Consider the following 7566-nt stretch of genomic DNA (forward strand, 5'->3'; position numbering starts at 1 on the left):
TAAACCTTATAACCCGGAAAAACCTGGCTATACCGACCAAATATGCTGGTTACGGTGGTACACTCTTTGGCCTTTATTTCCTTTTTACATCTTGTGCTCAAGATATCCATATAAGGAAACAACAAACAAAATCTAAAGCTATCCTTTTTGATCTTGTGTTCGCGGGCATTTACCTACCTGGCCTCAATCTTACGATATTCTAAAAAGAATACAAAGTATAAATATATATTAACACACCATTTGGCTTGTGCTGCTGGTCAATTTCTCTTTGATTCAAGATGCTTAGATTTTTACTATTATTTTTCAATACTTTTTACAATTCTCAATACAGTAATCATATTGTAATTCTGATCATTAATTAATTTGTACAACAATGTTTTACTTTGTACAATAATGTTTTAGTATTACGTCTATAAGCTTATTAAAATACGATTCTTTGATGTTCTAATATTTATCATTTGTTGTTTAACATATGTTCCTCTTTTGCATCCTTATGATATCAGATCTTAACATAGTCTTAAATTTCCCGCCGTCGTCCTAAATACCGCGGGGTAGTTAACTCTGAAATGAACCTCCACTGTTATCATACATTACGGAGGAAATCTTGCATATGTTCGATGTTATCTCATCTAGATCATCGATATGTATTTTCTAATGTTATTGATGTTTTTAAGAATTTTTTTTCAATTTTGCTCCTGAAAGGTATTGGGCCTTTAATAGTGAAACCCTGCACTATAAATATGTAATAAAACCCAACAATAAACTCCACGCTGAATTTGTAATTTCTAAATCAAAACTAGATTTCTTATATTGTCTATGAAATGCTTAATTGTTCCGGTTTTTATTTTCACATTTGAATAAATTAAAACTTCCACTTAAAAGTCCGCACCATTTTATCAGCTCTTTCTCTCTCACTCATGTATATTGTACATAATAGCCTTGCGGCTTATCAAAATCAATATTGTTAGTTCTTAGATATGTGACATGCATTTTACACACAATGAGGCAAGATTATAGTTCAATTGTTTTATTACTACTAATACATCAATCTAATTGAAAATAATAAAATTCAATTGTTTTATTACTACTAATACATCAATCTAATTGAAAATAATAAAATTCAATTGTTTTATTACTACTAATACATCCATCTAATTGAAAATAATAAAATTCAATTGTTTTATTACTACTAATACATCCATCTAATTGAAAATAATAAATTCATACCATGAGATGTACAAATAAAAGCCTACAACCTAAACTATAACTAAATAATCTGTGGCTTCTTTTGAGTTACTCGTACGACTACAAACATACTTATTATTTAGGTAGACTTCTACCTTTAATCTAACTGTTTACTTAATTAACTTATTTACCAGGGATGACCCATCTGGTATCAGGTTATACTTTAAAAATATTGCTGGTAGACTTCTAAAATGCAATTAGAGGTGACCTTATCTACCAGGGCCGGACCCATCTAGTGTCAAGTCAATTTTCCTACAGGGGACCGTATTTACTGGGGGCGTCCCCACCGGTATCAGGTTAAGAATTTTTTCTACCAAGCACAACCTTATTTAACAGGGGTAGTACCTCAGCCGGTATCATGTTAAATCCTATGGTTTAATTGATAGATCTTTTATTAGAAGGTATAACTTTTATTTCATGGACAACCTTATTATATTACAGGATACAATCTCAACCGGTATCAAGTTTAAATCCTCTGGGTATCTATTCATTAAAGAAAGTTATTTTAATTGATCTATCAATTATCTGAATGGGGGGTAAAATTGTTGTTTGCAGCCATTTGATTGACATTTGATTGGCCATTATTGTTTGCAATTCGTTGAGTAACTCTTAACATATTAGCTCATTTAACTAAAATAAATACAAATACAAAATACAAAGCTAATATATATCTTGTCAATTAGTATTCTGCCCAATTGCATGACGGTTATACATTTAATTGGAATCTTTAAACATATCTGTTGTTGATAAGTTCTTCATTACACTTTCGGCTTTAGGCAGAGAATAATGGCGAATATAGCTGGGAATAAAACATATTCAAGATTTAGCAAGATAAAAGGCATGCACATAAATAAAACACTACGTTACGATGTGAAATATTGTAAACATGATTGTACATGAAAGAAATATTTACGAAACGCAGGACAGTTTTATGTTTTAGCACACAGACGTATTAAATTCATCTATAAAACACTTGGTGTGTATATTTATGAATACCATGTAAAACCATTATTAAATATAAAAGTACGGTATATAATAAAACGACGAATAGAAAGGTGAGGTTCCAATAGCTTATAACAATATCATTAATTATAACAATGGCAAGAGTTCATCAGATATTGAATGCCATTTATCATCTAGGTCAAATGTCCATGTCGGTGTTCAACTAAAACGAATGAGCAATCGAAGTCACTACGAGCAGATATGCATTAATCAGTCGACTGTCTCAGTTGATGTAAAATCTCAATATACCAGTCATTATTAATCACAGATATGTCCGTGTAGTCCTACGGAGCTCTTACTTCATTTTCACGTAAAAAATTCCCTTCTTTTTTAATTTGAATCAACACAATAGATAAAGTTAAAACAATAAAAAGTTAGAATTGAACATGGTATATATATTGCATAACCATCACGAAATGTAGCGCTGAGCAGACATCATTACTTCATAAGCGTAAGTCAGGGAATGTTTCGTGCTTTTCATGGCACGAAGAAACTCTTATCAGATACATAAACGTAGTTAGTATTAAAGCATATGTACAAAGCCGAAGGAAGCAAGACGTTGCCATATATCAGGTATTTCCTTAAGTCCGTAGTTTAGGGTTCGATTCCTTCGACGACACAGAAACATTGACAGCAGTGACGTATACATCTACTACAAGGTCTACAACAGACACGGTGTCCACACGGCAGGAAGGTCACGTCCGCCAAGTGTTCCTGGCATATCTTACAGAATATATCCCATTGTTAGTCTTCTGTCAATGAGGAATCGTGAAAATGATTTCGATAGCTTTTACTTATACATACAGGGATACAGGTATTAAATGATTTCTTTATAACAATTAATCAATGATAAAATAAAATAAATTCAATGTAGTGGAGAAATAACAAACTTCTAGGGACTCATTTTTCAATCACTACACTGCTGTTACAGCCAATCAGAAGCGACGTTCTTATTCGCTTGCATTATTTTGTTACGTTATTGCATATCACATTCCAGTTTTGATATGTTAAGGATATACACCTCTGAGAAGTCAAAATTTTCTTGTATTAAACTTTTTTTCTCATATAGATTTTTTGGAAATAGGAGTTCATACCATACAAGAAAATGGAAGAAAAAACATATGTCGGTGTGCTTGTTTTTGAGCTATTGTCACTCAAAGATATCTAGTTGACAAAATCTTAGATTTTTTGAGATTTTTGCCGTTTTGATCATATACACAAGAGTTTAAAGCCATCATTTCCTAATGAGATGTCTGATATGTATGGAAGTTTGAAGAATGTAGTCTTCTTTAAAAAAAGATAGATATTTTTTTTCTCAGAATAACAACATATGCTACTCCTACCCCTTAATTTTGAGCTACAAAATACACCATTTTCAGCCATTTTTTCCAAATTTAACCCTTTATAGAAACAGTTGTGGCATTAAACTTTTGTTAATATTTTGCATATCAATAGGGAATGGGTTGTTCTTTCTAAATTAGGCAGAAAAATGGGGGGTTAGTGTGCTTAGTTTTTGCCTCATTTGAATACGTGTTATATTTTCAGTATTTTAGAGTAAAAAATAAAAGTGCTCAAATTACCATTAAATGTAAAAATAACGTGACAAAAGCGTATCACTTCACGCAATAATGCTCAATATTTTAATAACCACGAACCTAGTAAAGATTAACAGCAAAAATTAGCTCGATACAGCTAAAAATGCTGTTGCAGTGATGATTTAAGTAAAAACAATTTCAGTAAAATTTGGTTAAACTATGGCTCTACTCAAAGAGGAAAAAGACACAATTTCAAAATGGTCGCCAAATGGGCCATTTCTTAAATCCCCTGTATAAAAAAATCCACTGAAAATAGAAATGTTATTTTTTGACAAAGTTTGCATCTGGCAACTTGCTACAGATATTTATAAAATATATATTTGAAAATCTCATAACTTCTTTGATCTTTGTCGAAACGAGACTTCAACGGGACTGAAACCTCAGAAGAATACATCCTTAAATTGTTTTTACTGATATCATCACTGCTCCTGCATTTTTAGCTGTATCGAGTTCATTTTTGTTGTAAATCTTTACTAGATTCGTGGTAATTAAAATATTGAGCATTAATTTGTGAAATTATACACCTTTGTCACTTGAATTTGTACATTCAATGGTAATTTGAACACTTTTATTTTTTACTCAAAAACATTGAAAAAAATTAAATGGGACAAAAAGTAAGCACACGGACCCTCCATTTTTGTGCCTTTTTCTATAAAGGTTTAATTTGGCAAAAATGGCTGAAAGTGGCCATTATTTAGCTCAAAATTAAGGGGTAGGGGGTAGCATATGGTATTATTCTGAGAAAAAAAAATATGAGTCTTATTAATTATGACTGGTATATTTTTAAAGAAGCCCATTGGGAAATAAATGCTACATACATCCATACATATCAAACACCTCATTAGGAAATTGTGGCTTTAATCTCTAGTGTATATTGTCAAAACGGCAAATTTCTAATAAAATCCAATATGTTGTCAACTAGATATTTTGGAGTGACAAAAACAAGCACACGGACATGTGATTTCTTCCATTTCTTCTATAGCATAAAATTCTCTTTCCAAAATGTTTTATGAGAAAAAAGTTTGATACAAGAAAATTTCGACTTCTCAGAGGAAAACATCCAAGTATGATGACAAAATACATTTCGCTAAGTACATGTACATTTATATTTATGTAAGTGATTACTTACCAACGACACGTCCTGTGTGCGCATGCCTAGTGACCCGCGCTGAATGGACTGTCTGCAATATTATATAAAACATATAACTTATCTTTTGTGGTTTTTTTTTTATTATTATTACTTTCATTATTTTCATCCATTTTTCCTCCATTTTTTCCATGTAAAACATGTACAAATGCACTGATATAAATTACTAAACATATGGATTGCTTACGTACACATAAAAATGAACACTTAACGCATAACACTCATTTGCATTATTTCTAATATAATTCCTTTCATTATGATTTGAAAGTCAAAGACTATTTACTGAGGAATACCAATGAATCAATTTATATTTGAAAAGATAAGTGGGAAATATCACCTTAAATGTGCCTATAAGTGATGTACTTCGATTCAAGCAGGCGTCTGATCCTGAAAAAAATGGATTTATACAATATAAAATATAACAGCCATATAAGGGTTTGAACAATGTCTTGAGGTGATTTATAATATATACATATTCAATGTATAGTGTTGTGTATATTTATATTATCATATTATTATTTTTGTTTGTTTTTATACTAAATCCGACTCTCTGGTTGGCAGATTCCTTTCTTATACTACTATGAATCAAATAATCCGAGAACGGCGCGAAAGCCCGACGTTATCATGACGTTACAATAGAGACCTCGACGTTGCGTATTGATTTAGAAAACGTAATCCATTAGAAAATAAATGGAATCGTACATTTAAACTAATCTATTTTATAGTCTGACAAGTTAAATATTACCATTGATGTAACTATAAATGACGGAACATCTTACGGAAGGGTGAAGTGGACACTGGGTTTGTATTCATTCAACATTGCAATTACGCTAATCTGAACACAACTGCTCTTCCATTGACTTTATATAGACATATATAAATAGTAGGAAATAAACTTAATTCTTGAATTTGTATGTGCCATAATTTTCATACTAACGAATTAAGAAGAGCTTTTATTATTTTATTCACTACCAAAAATTACCAACATTGTAAAATTTGAAATATTTAAAAGCCTAGGTTTTAATTTAACATGTACAAATAAGAGCTGAAAATGATTTGAGACAGTTCTACCCTAATTCATTATATTTACAACTACCGTGCAAGCCATGTGAGGCGTTCAGGGGCGTTAGAATTGTACCTGCTGCCCCTACTGCATGATTATTTGGACATTTTCATTCCATCGAATATTATATATAATTTAGCATTACATATTGAAGTTTCATATATGTCGAGGACTTAAATGGACAATAAGAAACATCCTTCCACTAAATTCCTTGGACACCAAGGAGTTAAATAAGAAAACATATACTTCTTAGGAGCCCATTCTAATATTTCCTATGGTGTTATATGCCAAATGACTTTATAGCATCTTTAACCTTTTCCTTGTTAATTTGATGTCAATTAAAATATCCATTCTGAATTGCTATTCTCATTAAGTTCCTGGGACCAAAGTATCAGTTAACAAGTATTGTTTTGCAGCAGAGACAGACAAGAGGCATATTTTTCTATGCCAAAATGTCTTAAATATAGAATATGTCAGTCCTCAAGAAGACTTATCAATATAGTCATACCATTTCTGAATAAACTGGTCAATTGGTCTACTTTTAACAAGTTTTTGTAATTAGTCTTTTGTAAAACAGCAAGTTGATTGATATATCCAAACATGATTTAAACTAGCTCTGATAAAATATCTTAAACATCTTACAGCCATTTAAACAAGAGCTGTCGGAGAACAGCAAAGCTCGCCTATTCAGAAGAAGTTGTTGTTCAAGTATTTACTATTTAAACATGGAAATATGACAAATTAACAGACTAAAAAAAAACCTAAAGGGCCCCAAATTGGTTGTATTATCACGTTCAGCATCCATACACATTAGGAAAATAAAATCATAAACATTTATGATGACTTAAGCTTAAACAATAGACAAAATAGAAACTTGCTCAAAAACTTTAACGTGAAATATGACAAATTAACAGACTCAAAAAAAACCTAAAGGGCCCAAAATTGGTTGTATTATCACGTTCAGCATCCATACACATTAGGAAAATAAAATCAGAAACATTTATGATGACTTAAGCTTAAACAATTGACGAAACAGAAGCTTGCTCAAAAACTTTAACGTGAAATGGGACGCCAACGCTGACGCCGACGCCGGGGTGACAACATTAGCTCCCCCTATTCTTCGAATAGGCGAGCTAAAAACGTCTGGTCTATTTTCATGTTAAGTATACATTATGCCAAAAAGTAATCATTCTACATTTTATTCCAATATCAATTGGGTATCTTGTTAGCTCGCCATAAACCATGAATTGTTTTATACACTTTTTTTAACTTGAGGAAATTACAAATGATTTTTTCTACAATATTTGTATTTTCAAATCCCCATACTTCTGATGAGTATAATAAAACTGGCATTACAAGTGACTAAAATATTTTCAGTTTAAAATCAACAGGAAGGGATACATTCCTTTGTTTCTTAAAAATAGTAGACACTGATTTAATTGTTTGTTCAGCAGTTTTTTCCTTTTCTTTAAAAACGCTACCATTAATGTTAAAAAAATATACATAGATATGTA

General features: G+C 31.2%; 1 long non-coding RNA gene across 1 annotated transcript; it reads right to left on the reverse strand.

Annotated features, from left to right (window-relative positions):
• Positions 1 to 953: 953 nt before the first annotated feature.
• Positions 954 to 5377, reverse strand: LOC138335598 (uncharacterized). Its single transcript, XR_011210304.1, has 3 exons — positions 5327 to 5377; positions 4972 to 5023; positions 954 to 2999 (listed from the first exon to the last, which is right to left on the reverse strand). It is a non-coding gene; the product is annotated as an uncharacterized lncRNA (long non-coding RNA).
• Positions 5378 to 7566: the final 2189 nt, after the last annotated feature.

This window comes from Argopecten irradians, chromosome 1 (genome assembly GCF_041381155.1).
Source record: "Argopecten irradians isolate NY chromosome 1, Ai_NY, whole genome shotgun sequence".
In the NCBI taxonomy this organism is placed as follows: Eukaryota; Metazoa; Mollusca; class Bivalvia; order Pectinida; family Pectinidae; genus Argopecten; species Argopecten irradians.